Source organism: Ochotona curzoniae, unplaced genomic scaffold (genome assembly GCF_017591425.1).
Source record: "Ochotona curzoniae isolate NIBS_2020 unplaced genomic scaffold, NIBS_Ocur_1.0 contig_2210, whole genome shotgun sequence".
Classification (NCBI taxonomy): Eukaryota; Metazoa; Chordata; class Mammalia; order Lagomorpha; family Ochotonidae; genus Ochotona; species Ochotona curzoniae.
The window spans coordinates 36,276,801-36,304,794 of NW_024465369.1; the positions used below are offsets into that span (position 1 = coordinate 36,276,801).

General features: G+C 42.1%; 1 long non-coding RNA gene and 1 pseudogene across 1 annotated transcript; one reads left to right on the forward strand and one right to left on the reverse strand.

The window, feature by feature from the left end:
• The first annotated feature begins 6,525 nt into the window (after nt 1–6,525).
• LOC121150902 lies at nt 6,526–24,130 on the forward strand. Its single transcript, XR_005883041.1, has 3 exons — nt 6,526–6,640; nt 18,824–18,830; nt 24,117–24,130. It is a non-coding gene; the product is annotated as an uncharacterized LOC121150902 (long non-coding RNA).
• On the reverse strand, nt 14,659–15,484 carry LOC121150901 (annotated as a pseudogene).
• Nucleotides 24,131–27,994: the final 3,864 nt, after the last annotated feature.

Here is a 27,994-nt window from a genome sequence, read left to right on the forward strand (position 1 = left end):
TCTGGTTTACCTTAGATAGTGAAATCAGGGATAAAGAGGAAGATGATGCACTTAGTTAGTAACAGCCTGAGTTGGAAAAGCCCAAAAGTGTCCAGATGGGGAAGATGAACAATCTTAATGAGGTGCAAGAATAGTTGTAATAGGAATAAGAAAATGGAGTCAGGAAGAACAGGAAATAGCCTTGCTATACCTAATCACCTGACATGCTTTCCTTACCCTTAGATTATTTGTTCTGATATACTGCTGGCAGATGTGGTTGGAGTTCCTGGCTGCTGGCTTCAGCCTGCCACAAGGGTGGTTGTTGTGGGAATTTGTGATCAAAATAGAAGATGGAAGATCTCTATCTCCTCGCTCCTCCTCTCCTCTATTCTTTCCTTCCCTTCTCTCTCTCTTTCATTCTGTGTCATTCTTGCAGTCATTTAAAGCAAGACATATTTGTCATTCTGCCTTTCAAGTAAATAAATACATAAACATTCTCAAAATGTTATATTGTTGAGGAGAACTATAGAAGAAATGCCACAAATTGATGCCATCTTCAGGGACTAAGGGGCATGATTTGGCCTTATTAATTCCTAATAAACTTTCATTCCAGGCTTTTTTTTTTTTACAAAGAAGGATACAACCCACTTAAGTAATTATGATCCTGTTATCTGAAAAGAACAAAAAACAAACAAAAACTCACAAAACTGAAAGTATCCACAGGAAGACTCCTATACTGTGAGATTACTACAACTATTCTTCTGAGGAACACAATATACACATGCCTCATGCCTAACTCCTTAAAAGTTTTATTGATAGGAATAAAGAATAATCTTTGACCTTATCTTAATACGTAGAATTCTGATGGGAAAAACAAGGGTGTGTGGAAGGCCAGAGGCATGAATAATGCATGCCACATCATCACACTTGTTTCTCAATATAGAGTTGCAGCACGCTTTGCATGGAAAAAGAAATTAGAATAGAACAGATATTGAGCAATTTTCTCCATAACTGGTTCTTACTCACCTTAAATGTAAAATTTTATTTAGCTTATTTCAAAGGGAGACATCCTTATTAAGGGAACACATTTACTGGCGCCTATTGGAAAGGATTTAATGCAAACAAGCCTGAAATAATTGAAGGAAAAAAACACCTTCCTACTGTTCTCAGAAGAGCTTAGCAAAGAAGAGGATGGCAGGAAAGAATTACTTTATTATATTGATTTTCTTGGAGAAATCAAAGGAGGATAACTCAAATAGACCAATTCACTTTTGCCAAACCCAGTGGAAGCACGTCGAATAGCCATGAATTTACATGTCAAAAACTGTTTGCAATCATTTAGTTGAACATGCAAATCAGGATACCCACATTATTACTCTAATAAAATAGCTAACACAAAAGGATATCTGGGTTCATTGCAACATATTCCTTCCTTTAAATGACTGCAAGGATAATGAGTATAAGTTTTGTCAAACAAAATGTTTACAGTCCAATCAGATCATTAACCTGAAATATGAAGAGAGTGATGTGGTTATTGTGGTATAATAACAAAGACACTGGAGCACAACAAAAGTAATTGGAATACAGTTCTTGTAAAGCTCAAATCTATTTTTCTTTCACAATGAGCAAAATATTTCACTTTTATAACGACTGCTTCCTGCAGTAAAAAACATTGCCCAGTAGCTTGCAGTCATATACATAGGTTTTCTAGGTGCATCAAATAGCATAAAAAACCAATCTGTTACCTAATAAAATGTACATTTACTACTTTTTACCTTTCAAGTGTTCTTTATGAATATTCAAAATAGCCAGTAAGTAATAGAATTCTCCTTCAATAACTCATCCTTCGGCCTTCAGGTGGGACCAGACTATGGGAATCCCTCTCAGTGCTTCCCAAAGTGTGTTTCCCAGAACATAGATTCCACAGAATGTCAAAATTATGCCACTCAAAAAAAAATAGTTTCTTAAACAGGAAAAGGAAATGCTGGGCAACAACATGAAACACTGTACAACTGCTCAGGTCTTTTAAAATGCTAATACATGTGGGAAAATCTTCAGTGTGTGTGTATGTGTGTATGCTGTCTTGAAAAAGTTCATAGAAAGGCCCAGCACAATGGCTCAATTAGATAATCCTCTCTTTTACAAGTGCCAAAATCCCATATGAGCACTGATTTGCATCGAGCTGTTCCACTTCCCTTCCAGCTCTCTGCTTGTGGCCTTGGAAAACAGAGGAGGATAGCTCAAAGCCTTGGGACCTTGCATCCACATGGGCAACCTAGAAGTCCTGGCTTTGGATCAGCTCAGCTCCAGCCACTGTGACCATCTGTGGATTGGTTTGGCTCCAGCTGTTGTGGCCATTTGGGGAATGAACCAGCAGATGGAAGATCTTTCTTTGTCTCTACTTCTCTTTCTAAATCTGCCTTTTGAATAAAAATAAATAAGTGTTTATTTAAAAAAAGAAAGACCTCACAAAAGCTATGCATTTACTTCAAGAGTTTCTGCATCAAAATGAAAACTTGTTTTTTAATCCCTTTTTTCTAAAACATTTTTGTGTAGGTTGTTGAGTTTTACAAGTAGTTTCACCTCGGAATCTGTTTGGTTACTGAGCATCCTTCAGAACTGGCCTTCTTGGAGTCACTGATCTTATTTCCATGACCCAAGCTGAGCATAAGTGACAAGAAAGAGAACTAAGTTGGGGTCCAGGCTTTGGCACACTATAGAATTGTATTCAGCTACTAGGGGCACCTGTTGCCCACATTTGCTCACAAAGAGACAGACTTCATGTTTTACTCTCAAGAGCAACTAGAAATTTGGATTTTTATTAGGTTGAATGTGTTTTAAAATGTTCCGTGGAATCAACATTTCAGTTGAGCTTCTTGATTTGGACCTGTGCCCCAAGATGATGCTTTGCAAACCCATGCTATAAAACTTACAACCAGAAAAGTCACATCCAGACAAAATCATCTTTAAGGGTCATCTTACTGGTCATGAAAGAACTGATCTGATCACCCGGGGTCAGTGTAGTGGCACAGTGAGTTAAGCCAACTGCAAAGCTGAAATATTAGATAAACACCAGTTTGAGTCCCAGTCGCTCCACTCCTGATCCAGCTTTCTATTAATATACATGAGAAAGTAGCAGAGGATGGCCCAAATATTTGCATCCTCGCCTCTCATGTGACAAATGGAAATAGCTTCTGGCTTCCAGTTGGCCATTTAAAGAGAGAACCAGCAAATAGAGGATTTCTCTCTGTATGCTTCCCTCCTCCATTTGTAACTCTGCCTTTTAACTAAATCAATCAATCTTTGGGGAAAAAAATAGTAGGACTCCCAGTAAACCAAAGGAAAGACAACACAAAGTCCTTCTCAGGATCTGGTAAACAATCCAGATCCTAAGGAAACTTTATGGCGAGTTAAGACAACAGAGACAGGAACTTGGAAATCAAACTTAGAGCAGAGATCTTTCAAGAGTGGAAGGGAACATAAAAGGAGCCTGCTGTGAGAGAGGGTAAATTGTGTAGTTTAAAAAGTCATAATCAGGGCCCGGCGCGGTGGCGCAAGTGGTTAAGTCCTCGCCTAGCACGCCCGGGATCCCATATGGGCGCCGGTTCTGGTCCCGGCGGCCCCGCTTCCCTTCCAGCTCCCTGCCTGTGGCCTGGGAAAGCAGTCGAGGACGGCCCAAGGCTTTGGGAACCTGCACCCGCGTGGGAGACCCGGAAGAGGCTCCTGGCTTCGGATCGGCATAGTATCGACCCGTTGCGGCTCACTTGGGGAGTGGATCATCGGACGGAAGATCTTCCTCTCTGTCTCTCCTCTCTGTATATCCGCCTTTCCAATAAAAAAATAATAAAAATAAATCTTAAAAAAAAAAAAAAGTCATAATCAGAGAATCAAGATGGCAGAATAGAGTAAGGACATGTTTAAACAGAAAGAGAAAAATTAGCCAGAGTGAAGCAGAGAGGGTACATTCCAGAAAATAGGAGGGCAGACCAACAGCAGAGGGGCACCTGGAGATTGATGGACACAGGAAAGCAGCAGAGACAACAGTGTGGTGCTGTAGTGACCCGATACCCAAGCAGCATTCAGCAAGCTGCGATCTGAACTCCACCAGGGGCTGGAACTCCACCAACAAGCAGGTAGGAAGGGGAGTTCACTGGGAACTCAGGAGGTAAACCCAGACACAGGAAAAAAAAATGCCCATCTTGCTGGTTTGTTTGATTTGACCAGGAGCAGAGACAGAGCAGCAGATCCCAAACGGGTGGTGTGGGAACAAGGTAGATATTACAGCCTAAATCCCCACTGGAGCTGAATCGAGTGCCATCTTGTGCAGGGAGGCAATGGCTATGGGACAGGACTGCACATGCACTAAGCTGGAAGTGAACTCATTTCGGGGTCAGTGAATTCAAACAACATGGCATCCTTCAGGTTTCACCCAACATAGGTCTAGGTAGCCCGCAAACCTAATAATGGCCAGCAGATCAAGAACTTCACGAGTTTCACATCAGGTGCCATTATGTACAGTGTGGCAACGGCTTTGACAACAGTGAACTGCGCTTGTGCTATCATCCTGGGAACTGCACAAACTGGAACTGGGAGAAACACTATACAGACAATGGTGCAACAATAGGGTGAGATCACAGGAGGTGGGGCCTGTTGAGCCAGGAGTTGGGCTACACAGACCATGGTAGAAGTTTAACACAACGGCCCAGATCTGAAACTCACTGGAGGCAAAGGCAAAGGCACAGTGATAACTGCAGATCTGTGGGTGACACAGCTTAGAAACCTGTCCATAGGAGAAGAATCTGATAACAATGAGGAAGAGCAAAAGAAGAGACAGAAGTACAATAAACATTACTGAAGACTCCTGCAACGGAGCACAACCCTTTGCCAACCTTAGAGTTAACTGAGGAATACATCGAGAAAATGGGCGATACAGAATTCATAACACTTGTTATAAAACTTCTTATCAACAACCAGACATATGTAATACAGGAGTTCTGGCAATTTAAGGAATATGTCACACTGAAAATGAATCAAATGAAAGCTGATATGTCAGAAAAGAAGAAGACAATGGAGAAAATTGAAAGTATGGTGGAGAGTGGCTAAAATAGAATGGATGAAGCCGAAGAAAGAATTTCAAAATTAGAAGATATTTCCTGTCACCAGGAGGAAACAAAAACAAAAAAAACTGGAAGCAGAGCTGCTAAAAGCTAAAAAAGTATTGAAGAAATGAAAGACACTATTAAAAGGTCTAATATAAGAGTTAAGCAACTCCCAGAAGGTGCAGAAAGAGAAACTGGGTTAAAATATGTATTTAATAGGGCCTGGTGTGATAGCCTAATGGCTAAAGTCCTCACCTTGATTGCGCCAGGATCCCATATGGGCACTGGTTCTAATCCTGGCAGCTCCACTTCCCATCCAGCTCCCTGCTTCTGGCCTGAGAAAGCAGTCGAGGACAGCCCAAAGCCTTGGGACCCTGCACCCATGTGGGAGATGTAGAGAAAGTTCCTGGCTCCTGGCTTCAGATCGGCACAGCACTGGCTGTTGTGGTCACTTGGGGAGTGAATCATTGGACAGAAGATCTTGCTCTCTGTCTCACCTCCTCTCTGTAAATCTGATTTTGCAATAAAAATAAATAAATCTTTTAAAATGTATTTAATAAAATAATAAAGGGAAACGTCCCTAATCTGGAAAAAGAAATGGGAAAAAACATCCAGGAGGGGCACAGAACTCCCAACAGTGTTGATCAAAAGCAATCTTCACAACAGTTGATAATTAATCTCTTTTCAATTGAACATAAGGAAAAGATACTTAAAGGTACATGTAAAAAAAAAAGCAATTGACATATAGAGGAATGACAGTTAAATTCACAGCTGACCTCTCACAGGAAACTCTACAGGACAGAAGAGAATGGAGCCACATATTCTACATTCTAAAAGCACAAAATTGTCAGCCCAGGATAACATACCCAGCCAAGCTTTCCTTTGTCTTTGAAAATGAAATAAAGTTCTTCCACAATAAAGAAAAGTTAAAAGAATATGCCTCTTTCAAACCTGCCCTACAAATGATACTTTAAGATGTTCTCTTGACAGAGAAGTGGAATAGCACCTACCAAAACCAAAGGCAAATGTGAAGAACATCTCAGTAAAATAACAACAGAAGAACATCCTATTGCTAAATGACAAGAACAAATTACCACCTATTTACATTAACCAGAATGTAAATGGCTTAAACTCATCAGTTGAATGTCATAGTTTAGTAGACAGGTTTTAAAAAAAAAAACCAAAAAAACAAAAATATCTATTTGTTGCCTACAGGAGATACATCTCACCAACAAAGATCAGCGGAAACTTTATCTCATGGATTTTGATGTTTTTAGCTTTGTTTCATCAGAACTTTCTTTCCAGATCATACAGTGGCCTCATTTTCTTCAAGAAGGTTCTTGATTTCCTTTTTCACTTCTTCAGTGACACATTAGTCATTCAGTAGCATGTTATTTAACTTCATGGCATTTTTAATTTCTTCTTTTCCTCCTGTTGTTGATTTTGTTTTGTGCCTTTTCATTTAAGGGGATGTTTAGTAACTGTAATGAAGACCATCATATCCACAGGCATGTTGTTTAGCTTCATGGCATTGTAAATTTCTGGTTTTCTTCCTGTTATTGGTTTTGCTTTGTGGCTCTTCACTTGAGGGGGTGGGATTTACAGTGACTGGGTAGTGGAGACTGACATGTCCAGATGTGAGGATACGGTGCAGTGTGCATCTCTACTTGTGGATCGAGGATGGCCTCCCAGTGAAGCTGTTGGATGTGTGTTGACAATGGGATGCTGGACTCTGCCATTGTCCATGTCTGCAATGATGGACTTACGAAGTCTATGAGGAACTATGCTGTTGCAATGATATGGGAGAACTCAGTGTGAGGAGGAGGGGTCAGGGCAAGGGTTAGGGGAAATCCCAAGGCCTATGGAACTGTATCATAAAATAACAATGATAATAACAATTAAAAAATAAAGAGAAACAAAAAATAGTAACATCATCATGCAGAACCTTTATTAACTCATCTCATTTTCTTGTGGCCCACGGGTCATCTAAACTGTAATCCACAAGCATTAAAAGTATAACCAATGTTCACCAGAAACGAAAGAGCAACATCATTCGATTTTATTATTCTGTTAAGGCTGCCATAACCAACATTACACACTGTGATTTGAAAACCACAAATTTAGGGGAAGGCAATTGCTCTAACATCTAGGATGCCAGGAGGGATGCCTCCATCCTACAACAGTACCTGGCCTAGAGACCCAGCTCAGGTTCCTGACTGCAGCTTGTTGCTGGAATGCACCCCAGAAAGCAGCAGAGATGGCCCAGTGGGAAGATTCCTGCCACCCATGTGCAGAACCTGGATTGAGTTCCTCCCTCCTTGCTCCAGCACCTGCCCGCCCCCAGACAGTGTGTGAATTTGGGGAGTGAAGCAGCAGAGAATGAATGCTCTCTTCCTTGCACCCATTTCTCAAATACATTATTTTTTAAATTTTTATTTTCTTTAAAAAATATAGTTCAAATAAATAAAAACAAAAGTAAAATATAATTAAAAATAGTTTTAAAATATCTGTTTATTTGATAGGCAGAGAGAAAGATGGAGGAGGATGGGAGAGAGGGAGAGAGAATATAAAGAAAAGAGAGTAGGGAAGGGACAAATGGGAGAACACATTACCTGGGAGCTGGAATCAGGAGCCAGAGTTGGGAAGGGAATTAAACCAGGCACTCCATGAGATCTTAGGTATGTCTTAAATGCTAGGCTCAACACCATCTCTGTCTGAATCCTGATGCCTTAAATCATATTGCATTAAGAAGCTGCACCATGAAGACTTCACTTTAACTTAATTACTGATTTAAAGGCCCTATCTCTACAGTCAAGTCTGAGATACCAGGAATTGGAACTTTATGTAAGAATTTGTAGGGAGTACTATCCAACTGTACCAACAAACAGACTTATAATGATAAAAACCTAACAGGTTTCTTCTTTTACTCACATTTATTTTATAAAAATCACCTAAGAATCTATACAATTTTCAAAATGTAAAGCCTGCTACAGGAAGTAAAAGAGCAAATTAAAATTTTAAAGAAAGGAAAGCCAAATGCTTTTAATTCAACATGACCTGCAGACACCTAGTATAGGGCTTTAAAAACTTGTCTACTGTGCCATCCAAGGTCTAAGAGGTAATCCTTTTGAGAATTTCTGAGGAATGGGAGACAAGCGAGAGAAATTGGTAGGGTACTAGGCTTGCCCTACAAATCACAGGGCTGAGCTATGCCAAAGGGACATCAGTTTCATGTCAAACTCCCAGAAGGAAGCTAAGAGCCCAGCTGGGAGTGAATTAAACATTGGAAAGGGTAAATCATATCAGATGGGGCTTTGCCTCTTTACTTGCTTGCCTGCTTATTTATAAAGAGCATTGGCTTTTATTTTTTGTACAAGCTATACTCACAGGTTAGGGAGAAAAGCAGAAGAGTACAACAGATATAGCATATGTAGATTTCAGTGAGGCTGACAATCGTAGCATAAAAGCTTTTCTGACACAAGCAGGACACTATTGTTATTTGTAGAGCTGTATTCCAAAGAGCAATTTTAGTGGTTTGATGTCAGCATAAAGGAATTCCCAGCAAACTCTTCCTTGGTCTGATATCTTAACATTTTTATTAGATTCAATGGACATGGTGACTCTGCAACTGACAATAACTTAGGAGACAGAGGTTTGTTTGACAGAAGCCAAGAAAAAAGGATGGATGAAAAAGTTTTCAAACAGTCCTCTTAGCCTAGGAGAGAGCTTGAAGAATTCTAGACCTACCACCTTTAAATACAAATATAAGTTTAAATGTGTTCCTCAAATGCATAACATACTTCCAAAGAATTGAGATTTTATTTTCTTCCACCTACCTAGGAGACTCAAACCCATTCCAGCTGGCTGACATAGCCTTATGGTCATATCTTATACAGTTTTGTAACATATGTAACTTAATAAGCACCCATAGTGGCACCAAGTCAAAACTGGCCCTTGGTTGTTGGCTGGAAGGCCTTCTGTGAGGCTGTATTTCATTGAACATCTGAGATGAAAGGAGTTGTTCTTGTAGCATTTTACACATTTATATACTTAAGTATAAGGCCCCAGATACATATCTACCCATAACATTATTTTGGCTGTAGATATAGAGTGTAGAAATACTTCGTGTAAATAAGGTTGAGATGGATTTCCAGCCCACTGCAGCCTCGGATATTGTTAATGTCATCAGAGTCATGTGTTTATCCTATCACAGCTGAACTCATGGCTCAGCAGGTCAAAAACTGTTCTGTGCACTTTTCAACCTGCACTGAAGCCCAACGTCTGGGAGAACATTCAGGAAAATATTATTTCCATTTGTGACTTTCCTTATGGTCACATTGCTATTTTGGCAAAAGCAGGCAAAAGTTAAATGTCTGACAAATGCATATGAGGGTTTTCACCAGCTCATCTATAATTCTGACTCTGCCTTTTAATTTTCATTAGCATAACAAAAGTTGATTTCAAACTGCCTAAGATTCATTTCCTTGATCTCTTATTAGAAATTCATAGGTATCAGACTTTACCTGCAAACTAAGACCGAAACAGTCTAACTTTGCCAAAATTGAAGGTCTGTCCAAGAAAATATACTTTTCTAACACATGCCCCCAAAATGCATGTGTTTGTGTGGATTCTGTGGTTTGAAGGCTCATCTCCTTTAATCTCATGTTGCAATGTAATTTCCATGGTAACAGCATAAAGAGGTGATTAAAACGCTGTTATCACAGGAGTGGGCTCTGTCCCTCTTGTTCCCTCATTTGTTTTCTTTGCTTTCTGCCATGTGATGTTTCCTGCCATCAAGAAAGCCGTCACCAGACGCCAACACCTTGGCCTTGCTCTTCATGCCCTCACAATGGGTATTCTGTTACAATAGCACAAAGCAAAGTCAGAGCACATATACCTGTGCGTTTCAACTCAAGCTTCTCTATTACAAAAGGGTTCAAGAGCATCCACTGAGCACCTACTAAGCTCTAGATGACTAGAGCTCTCTAAACACTAGAGAAGGTGCAAGGATGAATCAAAGTTTCTGCATTCAGTGTGCTCACAATCTGGGGTGGCAGGGGAGAAGAGGTATTGAATAAAGCACTTATGATTGAGCACAAAGGAGGCTTTTACAGAAGCAGGTGTCTGCTCTGGTAATAACACAAAGGATACCATGCCTAATTGCCAATGTGGTAGAATCAGAACATTTTTGCTTGCCTGGGAGCCCTAAGTTTCAGATTCCTCAACGAGGCTGGCAAAATCCCATGAGTAAAATCAAACACACCACTTGCTTTTGTAAGTAAAATTTCAATGGGACATGCACATGCCTGTGTGCTTACATATTGTCTATGGCTACTTTAGAGCTACAATGACTGAACTGAGTGACTGAGACAATATGGTGTGCAGAATAAAGGCCTCCAAAATGTTCACTCCCCTACACCTGGTACATGTGAATATGCTAGTCATACATGTTTTATCAAGCCTCAGGAACACAACCAGAGGCTCTATTTGTCCATCTTATCCACAGCTGGGTATACTATGCTACAGCACTATTGCCAACAGATTGTGAAGAAAGCTATGTGTGCAGGTTCTGTGTAACTCTCTTAAAAGGAAGTAGTTTACCTTTCATCATCCTTGGTCTGTTCCCACATGCTAGGATGCCGATTTGGTGATGCTAAGCCACTTGTGAAGGTAGATAACTTAATTTCCCTGGATCTCACTACTACAGCCTCTGGACTATCACTTGAAATAAAAGTAAATACATATTATTATGATCCAGGATTTCTGTTCAAACAGCTCAGTACCAGTCCTATTTAATACAGGCGAGCAGTCTCCTATCTTCTGGCAAGAATGGGGAGGAAACAGACTAGCTAATAATGAATGAGCTGCTGTAAGCTCAGGAAACATAGGTGCTTAGAGATTACCCAAAGCAACTTGAAACCTCACGTAGAAATTTAAAAACACTGTTTAAAACTTGTGTGACAATCCTGCCAGTGAAAGGTGAATCCTCAGCCCTACGCAGCCCAGCTTCGAGCACATGGACCTTGTAAATCACAGAATTGTCCTCTGCTCCTTCTGAAGTCTTGACCCACCAACTCCACGAGCACATCAAAACAACTGGGCAATACCAGGAAGTTTTGAAGTTTGGTGCAACTCTCCTAAGAATGGAGGAGAGAGGAGTTGGAGCATGAGGCATAAAAATTCACTGACCTCCCAACCACAACAAGCCATTGCCACATTACTGTGACTTTCCATCCAAGTTAAAAGTCCCCAAAGCTTCAACAGCTCATGCCCATAAACCTGAGTCCTCTGAAACACTGGCCTTGCAATGGTGTACATCACAACACTGAGAGATTTGCTACAGGGATACTCAAAGGCCATCACCTTTCTGCTTAGTTTAATGGGGTAAAAAAGCGAGTATGCAGAGGTCCCCAAGAGCCAGCTAAACCTGAGTCTTTTTGGCCACATCCCCACAAGAGCCTAAGATAAACTTGGGACAAAGGATGTCCTGCAGAGGGTGTCAAATAATTGAAGGAAGATCACAAGAGAAATGTCAACAGCCCTGCCAGCACGATTATGATTGTATGGGGCCAGTGCTGCAGAACAAGGCCTGATTAAAACAGTTATGCCATGATGTAACTTGGATTTCCATGACCTCTCTCTTGTCAGAAGCCGGCTGGTGTGCAATAAGTTGGGGCTTACTATGAAATAAGGCCTGTGAACTTGCTGACACATACTGGCAGCCAGAACTGGATCAGTCCACAAAAAGACAAAAAGCAAACCTCCTCCCTCTCCCTACCCTCACGTGTAGGTAAGTGATCCCTCTACCATGGGGAGCTCCCGTGTCTTTGTTAACCCATGTTTTCTGAAACCCTGAGTCAATCTCAAGGGCAAGTCAGCTAGTTAAAACCAAAATTCATACCCTGTTTATCCCATTAGCTAGCTTTGTCCTTGAAATACATTATACAATCACGTTTTTATAGGTTGTAGATTAATGTATTCAGAAGATCACAATGAGTTTGCTCAATGGCCTTGGGCCAAAAGCAATATAAAGCAGACCAAGGTTTACTGATGATGGGACAAGAAAACAAATCCAAAGAAACTAAAATTTCCATAGTTAGATCTCAATTAGACATGCTTGCATCTGTAAAAATCATTGTGGAAACTCAAAGGCCATCTGATCTGGCTGGAATCTGATTGGAAGAATATACCTTCTTTATCCAAGAAATTGAAATTTAAAGTTTTTGGTGCTCACTAGATACTTTCTTCAAAATACCTGCCTACCACCTTCAATCTCTCTCTTTGCCAGCAGGTGTTCACTTTTCATACCTTTCCCTAGCCATCTTCGAGATCTATGTGAATACTGACATGACTATGTTAGACTCGAAGAGCCCTGCAAGGATCATTTACCCAAGGACCAGCTCAGCATTTCTCCAAAGCACTGTGGTACTATCCAGAAGACAAGACCCACTACACAGGCAGCAAGGCAGACTGTGATAGATGCTGCTGTAAGTTACAGGTTCACATTAAGTGGGAGCCTTTCAGCCCAAAGGGAACTGATATCATGAGGAGTTCCCAAGGGTGTACAGGGACAACAATCTGGTCCCCTATCAGATGACTGATCTATTACTAAATTTTATGTTGAAGATTTTAATAGTGAGTTCACCTGACTCCATCTCCCCACCCCAAAATTCCCCACATTGCTTATTCATATTTTTAAAAAGATTTATTTATTTTTATTGGAAAGGCAGATATACAGAGAGGAGGAGAGACAGAGAGGAAGATCTTCTGTCCAATGATTCACTCCCCAGATGGTCACAAAAGCCAGAGCTGAGCCAATCCAAAGCCAGGAGCTAGGAGCTTCTTCTGGGCCTCCCACACTGGCACAGGGTTCCAACACTATGGGCCATCCTCAATTTCTTTCCCAGGCCACAAGCAGGGAGATGAGTGAGAAGAGGAGCAGCCAGGATACAAATCAGCACCCACATGGGATCCTGGCATGTGTCAGGCAAGTACTGTAGCCAGTAGGCTACCACACCGGGCCCCACATTGCTTATATTTTAACCTTAGCATTCAAACTCAATTATAGAAAGTCCCTTTGCCTTCAGTATACTATATTGAGTTATAGATTTTCTTCCTAAATATCCAGCTAAGCATAAAGCAAAAGTCCATTAGGTAACATCTCTTCTAAGGAAAGTCTGTTTTCCCCAAAAATCTTTTTAGTTTTGCCTGATTTTAACTATTGTAGAAAAACCACTTTTTCCTGTTAAGAATTAAAATAAAATTCTTTTTAGATGTGTGTTATAATACATCATGATGCTTCAAATGTGAAGGACAGAACAGGATCGTGTGCGCCTCTCAGCTCACACATGAACAGCCTCTTAATGGAGCCACATTTATAGGAAGCAATGATTGCTATCAGAAAGGTTGGGCTACTAGAGCTGGGTGTACCCATACATGCTTGACTTTGGGTGTTAGTTCATGTCTTTAGGCCTTTGTTTCCCTTTTACAAAATTAGCATCAAAATGAACAATCTTGTAAGTTATTTCTTTTTAGTTCTATGCACAAGAGATTAGCTATACTGAGTATTTCCAATTCTTTAACTCTTCTTCCAACATGCATTTTATCCGCTTAAATAATTCAAAAAATACCTATTGAGGCCCTTATACATAGAAAACTATGTTTGACATGTGATCCAACATGAGTGATACTAAATCTATATTCGGGGAACTTGCAATTCAGTCAGGAAGACAGAGGCAAGACATAAAATTACACAACATCACAATTCAAGATACCAGCTTCCATCAAAAGTCATTCACTGACCATTCAGCTACAGGTTTAAGATCTACCTCCCAACAGCTGTCTTTCCTAACTCAAAACCAGTGAGAACCAAACTTAGCAGTACGTCAAGTTACATCCTCCCTAGTTTGTTCCACAGTCCTGAACCACATCTCCTGCCCTTCCCTAACCTTATACACCATATGCTTATCTAACTCCTGCCAATACTCAAACATTGGGTGTAGTACCCAAACATTGTGTACAGGCCTTAAGATGCTTTGTTTTTTGCTTTGTTTTTTGGTGGGTTGAATTCGTTATTAAACAGACTAAGATATTGTATTAGAATCCCACAAATGAGTATTGCTTAACCTGGAAATGTATTATAAGAGTACTTCAAAAACCTCAAGGGCAATTTAAATTAAAAGATAAATTTGTTTTGATGTCAAAAAATGTGAAAGTTATGCATGGGTTTTTTAATAGCACATTTCCCATACGCTTTTTTTTTTTTAGTTGCAGTAAAAACATACTATTTCCTCACACGTGATGAATATATCCATCCAGTATGTGATCCTCCTGCACATCTGATCACAAATGATTTCCAAAAGTTATTTTAGGTGAGATAAGAAAAAGTACTTTAGAGAGCTAATATTCTGAAGGCACTGGATGGGTCACAGTAGAAATTGCTATAGCCACATAAGTTCTATAAATGTAGACCTTTGGTGAGCTGCTATTCTTAGATCTACTGTTTTCAAGTGAATAGATTGCAGCAACATCAACTGGTACACCCAAAGAAATCACCTTAGTGTTTCTAGCAATCGAACCCCTAGTCCACATCAGTTGGTATTGTGCAGAGTCACATGGTGGCCGCAAAGCATTCACAACAGCTTTGGCTGCCCTCGGATCATACTGGAAGGGACCCTCAGAGAGTCGTATTCACGAGACCGATTCCTCTTCCATTCACTTTCCTAGTCAACTACAGTTATCCAACAGTCCTGAGTGCTTTTAATGACATCATCTGCAAAGTCTCTATCTTTAAATTCTGCATACAAAGTAAATTCATTTTCTGATTTCCCATCAGGAAACTTGTATCTTGTAAAACCAGTCCCCTGAGGCTCAAAGGTAGCCACAATTCATCCATCTGACAGCGTGAATATTATTATCACAATTTGCCAAAGATCATCCATGTTAATGGACATGACTTTCCAGGTTCACCCTATATCAATCATAGCCACTCTACCCAGACCTGTCACCTGGATTGTTTCACCATTTGCATACACTTTACTTCCGATTCGATCATTGTCATCACAATAGCCAGCATGTGCTTGTCATTGTGTTCTAGGTCTTCCCAACTCTAAGGAATGCCATCATAGCTCCATATGTATCCCTTGTAAAGGAACAAATTGGCCATGTAGTAGAACTGCCCTTTCTTTACTTCTTGCTTAATCAAAATTAAAGGATCCTTTGCAGCAATCTCCATTTTTTTTTTCATTAGTCCAGCCTGATTCTTCAACCACCAAGTGGGACACATCCACATCAGCCTATATAGGAATATCATAAAGTGGAGATACATATTGTCCTTTTTCATTCTCGAGGACACAGTACTCTAGGGAGAAGGACCCGGTGTGCTCCTGGCTATAGATGCCACTCATAGAGTAGCAGACTGCTCACCACCACAGCTGCAGAGCCAATTGTCAACTCCCACATGGTGCAGACCAGTAAGAAGAGGCCACACCTGTGCACTGCAAAGATGAGCCCCCATGAACTTCTTGAACATCCCACATTTTGTAATAACAGGCCAGCAGCTGATGGGGGCCCTTCTGTTTATTACCATTAAACCCAGTTTTCATTTCTACATTCAAGAATTCACAATGTTAATAGCAATAGAACTTGAGTTCTACAATATCTAAATGGACAGCGTTTAGTAGGAAAAAATCATCAAGGATGTTGAATTAAATACCCCAAATCAAACCTATCTCTGTGTACTTCCCAAAAGAATTCTGTGATCTAAAGTGTTTTCAAGTTGCTCTGAGCATTTCTGATGCTGCCACTTGGGGTAGAAAAATACAGATTCTCAACACAGTAAAACAGGGAGGAGTTAACAAAGAAAAGTAGATCCAAAGTAGTGTAAATGATCTACCATACCATAAATCGCAGCCAAGAGTTTGTACTCAGAATTTTGCTACTGTTTGGGCAGAAAGCAGATTGATGTTTCAGTTCAGCTCCTGATGTGTTGTATGATGGGATTGTTTCAGCTTGAAAATACTTTTCCAGACTGTTTCCAGTGCACAAAGGTAGAAAATACTTTAACAGACCATTTCACCATGCAGACTCAATCTCTGTTGGATGGGGGAGGAGGGAAGCTGGGTTGTGGAGAGGCAGTGAGAGACAGGTCTCTCCAAGGCAGGCAGGGAGGCCCGGTGAGAACAGTGGTAGCCTTCTACAGTGACCAAAGACCTGGGAAAGCTGTGTGTCACAAGGAACTTGTCCCAGTGGCGGAGCAATCATACAGGGCCACATTGGGTATGGGTTATTACCCCTCTCATCTCCAGATAGACGATAATGAATTCCTAAGCCAGGAGATACAGCTATAACATTTCTTCTGTGATAAACTTACTACGAACACAAATGAGAGGGCTTTCAGTCCCAGGATGGGCAGCAAGTGGGAGCACCGGGAGCACACAGAGCAAGCTGCTCAGCTCGCAGAGGTAAAGTTCCTTTGTGAAGTGGCAGGAAGAGTCCTCTTCCAGAACTGACTTTCAACAAGGTCTTTCAAAAGCAAAGTAATTTCTGAACATTTCTATAGGGAAAAACTTATGCTGACAAGCAGTAGAATGTTATTTTCATCAAGAGTTCCTCTAAACACTCAATGGGTCCTTCCAACAATAGGTTTCTTGTGCTAATCCTTGGCATCAAGCACCGGACAGGGGAAGGTTTATTATTGTTGTTGTTGTTGTTAACTCTGTTGTTAAAACACACGCTCACACAAGTATGCATGTACATATTACTGCTATCCCAACCCATTCTATTTGTCCACAGATAAAAACGATTGAGGCATCAAATGTTAACATAAGATATATGACCATAGGGCCAGCGCAGCGTCTCAGCTGATTAATCCTTTGCCAGCAAGCACCAGTGTTCCACAAGGGGTTTGTTCATGTCCCAGATGCTCCATTTCTCACCCAGCCTCCTTTTGGTGGGCCTGGAAAAGCAGTGGAAGATAGTCCAAAGCTTTGGGACCCTGTTTCCACATAGGAGACCCAGGACAAATTCCTGGCTCCTGGCTTCAAACTGGCCCATCTCCAGGCATTATGGCCATTTGGGGAGCGAACCAATGGAAGGAAGATTTTGCTCTGTCTCTCCTCTTCTCTGTAAATCTGCCTTCCCAATTAAAAGTAAATATATTTAAAGATGTCTTTGACCATTTGGGCATAGATTGTAAATCCTAAACTAGATGATAAATAAAAATGTAAATGGCTTCATGACAAAGACTCATTTCTGAAAACTTCTGTATTGGATCTGTTATGGCTTCAAACACTGTCACTGAAGTCAGTGGGGTATCATTTAGAGTGTATAGTGCATCTCAGCAGTGTTTTCTGACAGCATGTTTCCTTAAAGCAAGCTGAAGCTGTGTGGGGGCAAAGGAGAGAGTGACTTCCTGCCAGTGTTGAAGACACCTGCCTACCACACAGAGTAACCAATAAGCCCACCACTGCCTCCTTCCTCTTTCCTTTCTCCTTCAGAGGTCCTCTCTGCAGCCTAACAAACACCTCCCAGAAAAGCGCTCAGCTGCCCACACTCTATCAGTTGCCCGCCACCATGCTTGCAGCCACACATGCCCTCCTGGCTCTTGCCTGGACAACTGACACTTGCCATCAAACACAAATGGATACCACCACAACAAGCCCTCCCTTCCAGAGCATCCTGTTCACCAAGCTGAAATGTGTGACAGCCCCACCCCACAGATGCACCAGTACTCAGATGCTTGGCCATTGAGTAAACGACACTTGTGCTTCGAGTGTTCTCAACAGAGCTCCCACTCTGAGCTCTTCCTCAGCTGATGAGAGCCTTCTGCCTGCACTCTGCAAATCCCATCTTCCAAGATTCCCTTTGAGCAAGCTGGCTGAGATCTCTGCCTCTCATCTCTGTGAACGCTAGCTGTTGACAGAGGGCAAGCTGTTTTTGTGTGATTCAAAGCATTACTAATTAAAACCTGTTACCTTCCTAAGGGCAGATATATTCTCCTCCTGAGCAGCATTTGTCTGTCCCATTAGCATTAATGGGAGGAACACAAGTGCATCAAGAGGAGAATGGTCCCCTTGGGTCTTTGAACTTAAGTCTACTTCAAAACTGAAACCGATATATGCAATGGTATCATTGATGCCATTAAAAATCATTATACTTTACTGCAACTTTTATAAAAGTAATTGTAAGCTTCATGAAATATACGCGGCTCCTGGGAGCTGTGCATTACTAGGCTGAGACTGGACATGATAAAGCGAATTACACTATAATACTTGAAAAATATTTTGACCATGGGAATTCACTGGATCCGGTTGAACTTATGTAAAGGTCTGTGTTCATAAAAGACAATGCATCTGGGTAAGCTGGGAAAGCATGTGGAATTCCACAACATAAATTCTAGAAAAGATCTGAGGAAGAGTGAGTGTGGGTGACTCTGTTGACAGCATGTCTTAATAGGTTGTTGTGAAACACCACCGTAACACCCTTCATTTGCATGGTCTTGAGTGCTTTACAGGAACAGTATAGCTGATGTTCTAATTACTTTAACAGGAGAAAGCACACAGACTTTGCCCCCACCACCAGATGCTGAGGCTAAGGCCTAGAGAAGCCATGCTGTGGTTGAGAAGAGCGATAACCACAAAGGAAGGGCATGAGTGTGGACAACACTCACCTAAAGCATGTCTGTGGTTATCTGTAGTTAACATGCCATCAGTTTCCAAACTGGAGGTCTTTTTTTGCAGTAAGAGCTGCAGTGTCTACTGTTCCAGGAGTCAGCTGAGTGTGATAGCCTGGATTTGTGATTTCATTAGCCAGGTGACCATGAGCAAATTGGACAATTTCCCCACAGGTAGTGTGAGAAGTGACCCACACCCACCATTTTAAGCCCGATGCCATTTTACCTTACCCAAGTTCAGTCTTCTTCAGGATTTACTATTTCCCACACCTGCCTCATGCCCATTTTGTTTAAAATTTGCTCTCTGCTGGGCCCGGCACAGTAACCTAGTGGCTAAAGTCCTCACCTTGCATGCACCGGGATCCCGTATGGGTATTTGTATGCTGGCTGCTTTGCTTCCCATGCAGCTCTCTGTTTGTGGCCTGGAAAGGCAGTCAAGGACAGCCCAAAGCCTTGGGACCCTGTACCCACATGGGAGACCCAGAGGAGGCTCAAGGCTCCTGGCTTCAGATCAGCTCAGCTCTGGCCATTGTGGCTGTTTGGGGAGTGAATCAATAGAAGCAAGATCTTCCTCTCTGTCTCTCCTATTGTTTGTATATCTGACTTTCCAATGAAAATAAAACAAATCTTTACAAAACTTTCCTCCCTGCCAATCAACTACAACCCTATAAGCTCTCATTCCCCATCCTCTGAGGTTACCACCTCCAGCAACCATGGGCTGACTACCTGCACTGACCTATTCCGTAGGCTAGCAAGTCTGCCAATCTCCCGTGTCTTTCCCCTACACACCCACTCTGTTCCCCACCCTCTGCCCCAGCCACACTCTCTCTTCCTTTGCTAGCTGCTGCACAGCTGCTTCTTACCAAGCTGATTAAAGGACCTCCTGCATGACTCGCTGTGTCTGCTGCTCTGAGTTTAGGCCGGCTATTGAGAAGAGCTGATGAAAAGAGCTTACAGATAGAGGCTTCAAAGTTCCTACCTTGTCGGGTTACTTTAAAGATTAAAAGCCTAATACACACAAACCTCTTTGACTAGTGCCTCACATACAGTAAGCACGCAACAAATGTTAGTCACCATTATTAACCTTTCAGACAGCGAGGGCCATGTTATCCACAGAGAAAGAGTGCACGGGCAAAGTTGGTTGGCACAGTGAACTACATTCCTTCCTGCTAAACCCTCCGAAGTCTGTTCCATCTTATTCCCCTGTGTCATTAAGGTCCCTTGGGCGTAGAACTTTAGGTTCTCCAAGTAATATAAGTCACCGGGGTACAACGTCATGTACCATTACAAGTGTCTGGCATGCATGCCACAAGGCTACCCAAATTCATCATGCCCTGTCCTGAGGAAGGAGTTTAAACCTGTGTTCCCTGGACCTCCAAAGAAGGTGTGAATGAAAAGCCATCACTGGCAACTACATCCCAGCCTACAGCCAGCTCAGATCTGTGAATTCTACCTGCTGGCTTATCAGTAACTAGCCACCAGTCCTCTTACTAGCAAGTCAGGTCTGCAATTGTTAAGTACATGCATCTTGCTTGACTCAGGAACTCCAGCGGTCTGAGGACTTTTTATAAAAGACTATTCCATCAGGGCTCTGAATGTGCTATGGGCTGGAAGATCTGCAGTGCCAGAAATGTCTGTTCCATCCTCCTGTCTGCATGCTTGGTTGCCTTGCCAGTCATGGGATAGATGGGGAAGACAGCACCTAATGAGACCTCTCTGTGCCAATTACAAAACCCCCTTAAGTTCAATCTGCTGGCGCCTCCCCTCTCTGATCCCATGACGCCCTTTCATACTCACTCTTAGTGCATCTCAGATTTTACCAAAATTTATCTCTGGTTTTCTCCACCAGATTGTCTCTACTTCTAGAGGGAAAACACCATATTTATCCATATTTATCTTTTTGCTAATTTGGGACCAGTATCGGTGGACACCCAAATACATACTAAATATAAAACTCCTAGGCAAAGGCATTGATCAAATCATGTCCTGGAACTGGAATTAGCAAAGCACTCCCAGAGTTCTCTATTCAAGTTCAGCCACTTAAGTCTGTCTGAGCTTTCAAGCAATTAGATCAATGCTAAATAAGACCTTTTATTCTGATTTTTAAGTGCCAGTAATAATAAACTAAGCCTGTATTTGATTTTTAAGTGTGATGAAAGTAAAATGAAACCACCAGCTCAATTTTGTAGATTATTTTCACAACTTTTGGATGTGAGCAAACTAACAAAAACCATGGTCCCCCGGAAAGCTTAACCAAGTGTTCAAACCCACTGGCTTAATAAGTTTTTTTACATATATATTTAGCATCTCAATAAACCTTATCAACCCTCTTTCATTCCGCTGGCAATTTTTCTGACCTCCAAGTTGAAAACTTGAGCCCTGAATTCTGCTCATGGGTGAGTAATCACAGCAAGCCCGTAGCAGAACCTATCCCCGAACTACAAATATATCATCTTCAGCATTGTAAATCAAAGCCTCAAAGAGCATCATTTAGCCTGCAGCTAAAATTGCTTGTTTATCAGATGGTGCCTGGTTTAGCGTGGAGCCATCCCTTGTAAATCTCCGGGACCTTTTACAGCATATACTTAAGCAAGCACATTGGCTCCTGGGAGGTTTTCTGAGGGTTTTAATGACTGTGGGCTGCTAAAAGAGCCAGGCCTTGGTTTAAGCTAAAGTGGCTACGGGTACAGTTTGGCTCCATTTTGTAAACTCACAAAGATAAGGTGTCTGCTTTCTCCTAAGTGAGAGGGAGCATTTGTTTCTCCGGGAATCTTTCTATCCAAAGTGTTAATGTTCTTGTGGCTTTGGCTATTTTGACCTTTTGTCTGCTTGCTTTTGATTTACTGAGGGAGAGAGGTCTTTCTCCAGGCTTTATTGCTACTCTGGAAAGACAACGAAATGCATGTGATTGCAAAATTGCACAGGGGGGAAAAATGGTTTGGGGTGAACACTGGACATGTCACCCACGATCCTAATGCCATCCAACTGCCCCTGCCAAACGCAGCCCTCGTAACCCCTCGTAGTTCTAAGTAAGGGTAAATAGATGCCCAAGATTCCTCAATGGGGCATCAACAGTGCCGTGTAGACCCTGCTGGCAGCTCACTCACCTTGGTCCTTGGCTTTTCAGAAAGAAATCAGTTTATAGATTCTGACCATGTAGCTCAAAGTAGCAAAGGGAAATGGTCCACCAAATTCCCACTGGTTGCAAATACAGAGCTACTTGCTAAAGTCATGAATATCTTATCGACTGACTGGACCACCGAGGACCCAAGCAGCCCACCAATGGCGGTGCTGATGGACAATGGAAGAGCCCTGATGAAATTTACTAATTAAAGAAATCTTTTCACGGCTGTTTACTGTATACCATCTCCTGGATACAAGTTAATTAAAGAACTCTTCCAAACCTTCACCTGATGGGGGGGAAGCTTCCCCCAGGAGCTCGAGGAGCTGCAAAGCACCTTCCAGGGGCTCTTTTCTTATTTTCAGGCCCTAATAAATTGTTTTTATGCTAATTGCAGTGCTACTATGGTCTGGGTTGTGAAAATCAGCCTCTTTTCCTCCTACTATGCCCCCTTCTTTATTAACCCAAAGCTTTCTTGGTTTCACCTTTACCTCTATGCAGGGGAAAGAAGCTTCTGTTTGGGGCTTTTCTATTTAATTTTGGTTTGCTGGTTGCTTTGCCATTCTCCAATGCAGCCCTTTACCTAAACTGTTCCCCACTTGTGAGGTTTTGTTGAAGGGCACTCAAGCTGGGGATTCCTGAGGATACGTCTACCAGGGTTGTCATAAAAGCTAAAAATATGTGCACCTGTTGCAAACTGCTAAAACTACAACAAGCTGGCATAACACCCAGGAAATAAAAGCAGAAGTGACTCATATGCTTCCTGAAAATAGACTTCATATATTTACTCCTCCAGGTCTGAAGCTGTTTGTGATACTCAAAGCAAATTAGAAGGGAGATGGTGCTGGGGAGTCCCTGAACAAGTAAGCACGCACACACAGAGAGAGAGAAAGAACGAGAGAGAGAGACAGACAGACAGGGGAGGGAGGAAGAGGGACTGTCTCTCTTCCCTTTTATACCTGGTAACGGAAGCAGCTTATCAGAATATGGATAACTTACCATACTTACTCTTAACCCCATGCAAGAAATCTTTATTGAGCATCTCTAATGCATGGTGCTGAATCCTGGCACAAAATTTCCCTGTCCTTGGTGAAGCATGTAAATTAGCAAGGAAAGGCATCCATTAAACACTTTAAAAATACAAACTTGGAACATGATCAAGAGCTACAGAGGAGTAAAACAGAAAAATGTAAAATCTGCATCACAGAAAGATTCTACCTAGTTGGAAAAGTCAAGAAAATCTCCCCTGGCCCAGCATGGTAGCCTAGCAGCTAAAGTCCTCGCCTTAAACACGCCAGGATCCAATATGTATACTGGTTCTAATCCCAGTACCCCTGCTTCCCATCCAGCTCCCTGCCTGTGGCCTGGGAAGGCAACTGAGGATGCCACAAAACCTTGGAACCCTGCACCAATGTGGGAGATCCAGAGGAGACTCCAGGCTCCAGGCTTCGGATCAGCATAGCTCTAGCTTTTGCGATCACTTGGGGAGTGAATCATTGGACAGAAGATCTTCTTCCTCTGTCTCTCCTCCTCTCTGTATATCTGCTGTTCCAATAAAGATAAAATAAATATTTAAAAAAGAAAAGAAAAGCCCTCCTAAGAAAAGGGCATTGAGGTCAGAAGCTTAAGTCGAAGTTATCTACACAAAAGAGAGGTGGAACATTTCTAATGGAGGAAATGGCATGCGAAAAGCTCCAGTGGCACCTGTCAGTTCATATTCAAGGCTTCTCTTTTTATTTCATGAGAAATGGAAAGGATTCTAGGCAAGGGCTAATGCAATCAAGGAAAGACTCCAAAAGCATCGTGATGACTGCAGGGTAAAGCAGAGATGTGGAACATCCAAGAATCACCACATGGATGAGTTAAGAGAGAGTTGCAAAAACTTGAACAAGAGATGGTAAGAAAACAAGGGCAAAGGTAATATTGGTGGAAATTCTGGGGAAAGTAACACATTTGAGAAACATCTGGAAGTTAAGGCAACAGGATCTGGTGATTTAGACACTGTAGTAGCAGAAGAAGTAGGTGTTAAAAATTATTCCTAGGGTCTGGCACCATGGCATACTAGACTAAGTCACCTCCAAAGCACCAACTCTCCATATGGGTTCCAGTTTGAGTCCCACTGCTCCATTTCTATATGAGTTCCTGCAAAAGCCTGAGAAAACGATGGAAGATAGCTCAAGTCCTTGAGCCCCTGCACCCATGTGGGAGGCCTGGAGGAAATTCCTGGCTTCTGGCTTTGGATCAGCTCAGCTCCAGCTGTTGTGGCCATTTAGGGAATGAACCAGCTGATGGAAATCCTCTTTCTCTGTGTCACCTTCTCTCTGTAACTTTGCCTTTAAAGTAGAAATATATTTTTTAAAACAAATTACTTCTAGACTTCTGTTGTGCATAATTCAATAGCTGATGATATCATTTGATATTCTAGGAGAAATTGAACACAGGAACAGTCTTGGGAACAGAAAAGTTTGGGAGCTAATGCTTTTTTATTATTTAAAGATTTATTTATTTTTGTTGGAAAGGCAGATTTTACAGGAAAAAAGAGAGAAAGAGACAAAGATCTTCCATATGCTGGTTCATTCCCCAAATGGCCTCATCAGTCGGAGCTAAGCCGATCCAAAACCAGGAGCCAGGAGCCAGAGGCTTCATTCGGGTCTCCCACGTGGGTGCAGGGTCCCAAGGCCTTGGGCCGTCCTTGACTACTTTTCCAGACCACAAGCAGGGGACTGGATGGGAAGTGAAACAGCTGGGACACAAACCAGTGCCCATGTGGGATTCTGGCACTTTGCAAGGTAGGGAATAGCTGACTGAGCCACTCTGCCAACCCACTACCTCCATTTTTTAAAGATTTATTTGTTTTTATTAGAAAGGCAGACTTTACAAAGAGGAGAGAGAGAGGTTGCTGATGATTTTGAAGTGACTCCAAAACAACCAGAGATACAGGTGGGCAACTAAACAAATGGGCAAGGGTTTCTCAAGGTCCTCAGAGCTGGAGACACCGTGAGACATCTGGGTAGCATCAACCACTGAAGTTGCATGTAGTGCAGTATGCCACATATAGTATGACCACAAACTCAGTGGATTAAAATAACAGAAACATATTGTCTTATACTTTTGGAGGCTCAAAGTCCAAAGTCAAGGTACAGGAGAGTCATCCCCCATCTGAAGGCTCTAGGAGGATGCCCATCCCTCCTCCCAGTTTTGGAAGCAGCTACATGTCTCAGCTTGTGGCTGCATCACTCCAATCTTTGTCATCTTCCCATCACCTTCTCTCCTGCGTGTCCCTTCTTCTGTCTCTGTCTCTTATTGGATACTCACTGTGTTTAGGGCCTATCCATCTGTTCCAGAATGGATTCACCGACAGATTCCTTTAATATCAATTATATCTGCCACAAGCCTTTTCCTCCATAGGTCCCAGGAATTAGGATCGGGACTTGGGTTTTGGAGAGTCCCCATTCAGCTCATGCCATATGTATGAGATCATCTAAAACAGTACAGAGTGAGAAGACAAAAGGGCCGATGATCATGCCTAGAGGAACCCCAATACTGATTTAGTGTGCCATGTGGAACCCCAACACACAGGAACCGAGAACAATGACTAAAAGGTTTCTCGGAAATCCGCGGTTATTATCAATTAGAAACTCAATTTCTTATCCACTCATCACCCTCTTTACTGTCTTGCTTGTACACTCTCCTGCAATCTCTTTTATCAGAATCTTGTGCCTGGTGTCCTTAACATACACTCAGTGCTTTGATTCACTGGTGATATTCTACAGGCTTTCATCTTAACATGTTCCATGAAACTGGCTTTGTGTATCCCAAGAACGAAAAGCTACTGTCCCATATTGAAGGGTTATCAAACAGCAGAGAAGGGGCAAGCATTCACAGGTAGTTCCAGGTCCAGAGGAGGGATGTCCACGGCGCCTCCATGCTGGAAACCCTAACCACCCTAATCCTGCTCCAAGCCCACAGCTCTTTTCTCCTAGCTTCCAGCCTCTGGATGATTGGCACCAATCCACATTAGAAACAGCACCCTTCAGAAACCCGGAGACCAGCTAGTTTGCCACTTCCCTTCATAAGAGTCTACTTGAAACTATCCCCTAAGGTTTAAAGAAAAACAGTGCCAATTCTGGTCCAGGCATTAAAGAAACCAGGTCTGTGCCTGTGTGCGTCCAGCTATGCTGGAAGTTCAGTTTCTCCCAACACTACTCTCTAGCAGGTAGCTGCGGCAGCATCTTTGAATAAGACAATGACACATTTGATACATAAAATGTAATTTGACTTCCTTTCATTAACAAACCCTTTTGCAGTAAGCAAATCTCATAGCTCAGAAAAATGCAGATGAATTGCCTATCTGCCTGGGGCTTAAATAAATCTACACTGTCTCCTTCAGCAAGAGGGGATAAGAATTGATGGTCATGAAGTGATACAAGATTAGTAGCACATTATAAATAAAGCTAACACTTTTTCATCATATAGGTTAAAAATCAGGAGGGAAGACACAGGAAGATGGTTTCTGCTGGCCTCAGAGCAATCAGATGTAGATGCTAAAAGGCAAGCACATCATCTTAGCTGATTGTACCCAAAAGGCAATAAGGACAGGCAATTGTGAGTGGGTTGTCAGGGCCTGCCATTGAGTTATGTTAACAGAATCTAGATGTCTGCAAGGACTGTCTTACTGAAGTTAGGTCAGACTATAGGGAATGGCCTACTAAGAGTACAAATGAGGTTGTATGCTAGTGAGAATGAATTCAGACCCACTTCAATTATGTCCATTCCCTGCTATTGTTCTCATTCATACAGACATATCTGCTGAATGCCTACTGTGCTCCTCATGCCATTCTACTCCCTGGGCAAGAGTGCACAGAAAACACCTGGAGCTTTTGAAATAAAGGGAGTTTAGAAACATGGGCTCTGCTGTGAAAAGCATGAAACTTCACCCAAAATAGCAAAGTCAAGAAATTCTAGATTCTGGGAAGTTGTTGTATAAGATCTTTTACTAGTTAAAATAAACACACACACACACACACACACACACACACACACACACACACCTAAAGGTGGGACTGGGAGAAGAAGGAAGAGAAGTGTAGGTTCAACATCAGTTGTGTTCCTGATTTTGTCCCTTGTCAGTCAGAGGAGCTCATACCTCCACGACTTCTCAATAACCACTGCCCTGCACCCCACCCCATGATGATGTCTAGGCTAGCTCTAATCTTGGGAAATAAGGGTACAGGATTATATGGCTTCCAATGACATGGACAAACTGCAGCTTTTCTTAAAAGATCCCAAGCCAGACTAAAATGGGAAGATTGGCATAATTAGATGTAGTAGATTTGGAAGTGTAGGATGCTTAGTATCTCAAGGAGGTTCACACCTTCTTCCAGCCCCCCATGTACTCAGAGTTCTCCCTTTAAAAGTCCAAGTCAGGATCCTGCCTCCCAATCCTTGTAACTATACCCTGTACCCTCTGATGTGTTTGCATTTCCTTCACTCCAGAGAACTATTCCTGCGCTTTCTCACCTGGTCCTATGGATCTTCTTCTCACTTTTGGCATACCCACTCTCCCACTGGCTTCTGATACTTTCCATGTGTTGCGGCTTTGGCCTGGGACCCACCTCCCCTTACTACCTTCCCCCTAACAGAACCCTTCACCAAACATCATTCCAGTTCTTCTTCCTCATCCAAACCAGCACAAATCCCTTTACCCTCACTTTCTCCCATCTCTCCAACAGTCTTCCCTCACTTCACTCATTCCACTATTCATCGTCCACTAGACTAGAAGTTCCATGAAGCGATGGTCCAACAAGCTCAGTGCCTGATCCAGGACGGCTACACAAAGATTTGTGAAATGGAGTTGAAATTGAAATTTTCCTCTCCTTTTTATACTCTCAGGAAACACTATTAGTCCTATTACAACACACATACATGTGAGTGTATTGTGGCCTCCTTGTCTTTCTCCTTCACTCAAGAGTTTGCCTTTTAAATTTTTTTTAAAGATGTACCTATTTGAAAGTAAAGCTGACACAGAAAAAGGAAGAGACACAAAGAGAGTCTCTCATTTCTTAGCTCACTCCCTAAATGCCCACAACAGCTGGATCAAGCCTAGGTCAAAGCCAGGAGACA